General features: G+C 45.8%; 1 long non-coding RNA gene across 1 annotated transcript in view; it reads right to left on the bottom strand.

The window, feature by feature from the left end:
- Positions 1-394: 394 nt before the first annotated feature.
- LOC123482497 overlaps positions 395-838 on the bottom strand; it is a 1,403-nt gene continuing 959 nt past the window's right edge. Inside the window, exon 3 of the long non-coding RNA XR_006657769.1 lies at positions 395-461. This is a non-coding gene — a long non-coding RNA (uncharacterized LOC123482497). The remainder of the gene's footprint in view (positions 462-838) is intronic.

The following is an 838-nucleotide window of genomic DNA, read 5'->3' as shown; positions in this document are numbered from 1 at the left end:
AGTAATGTGGTGGAACTGTGCTCCAGGATAACTGTCAATTTGGATGTGTTTGTACGGATGGTAGGGTATTCTTTTCAAATTTGAATCTCCAATGATAGCAATCGGTTTGAGAGATTTTATTTTCCAGTCATAGATTTTTCTGTTTGTCATGTCATGTCTAGTTGGCTGGTACAAGAATGGGGGGGTGGCTGGGGATGTTGGGGTAGAGTGTCTGGGTGAAGGCAGAGGGGTGAGTCTCACAGTGGGCTCTGAAGGAACCCTATTTTTTGGAGACAGACTAAGTGGGGTGGGTAAGAGGTATCTGGTGTGTGGAGAGGTTAGTATTGGGGAAGGTTCAGACAGGAAACTATTGGGATTGATTTTCCCTTTTGTTTCTGCCATCATCACAACTTTTTCCACCTTTACTCCTCTTTCCATAGTCACCACCTCAGCAGGGTTTTGGTGTTTATTTAGTTGAACCTCTGTTGGAACAAGAGTGGAGATGTTAGTGTCTGACCCAGAGAGGTCAGAAATGTTTAGATCAGATTGAATCGCTACATTGCTGATAATTGGAGTTTGGGGTGGTTGTGTGGTCTCTGTGGCCCTAGTCAATGTGGGGGCACTCCTGGAATCAAGTTGGCTGCAGGGTCTGTGTATCACCTGCGCCTGGACTGTGATGGTCTTAGTCTGGGCTATGGTGTGCTTTGTCTTTACCATAATTGACTGGAGAGTGGGAAATTCCTCCTCTCTAAGTTCAAAGTCTACTATAAATTCATCAGGGTCAGGTGGTGGGGAGGTGAACTGAGGATAAGCAAGGGTATCCCTGTTAGGAGTTGGGGAAGGTACGGGTGGTATGTTA

The sequence above is a fragment of the Coregonus clupeaformis genome, chromosome 34 (genome assembly GCF_020615455.1).
Source record: "Coregonus clupeaformis isolate EN_2021a chromosome 34, ASM2061545v1, whole genome shotgun sequence".
NCBI classification, from domain to species: domain Eukaryota; kingdom Metazoa; phylum Chordata; class Actinopteri; order Salmoniformes; family Salmonidae; genus Coregonus; species Coregonus clupeaformis.
Note: the sequence above shows the minus strand (reverse complement) of the source record. Positions and strands in the feature narration are given on the sequence as shown.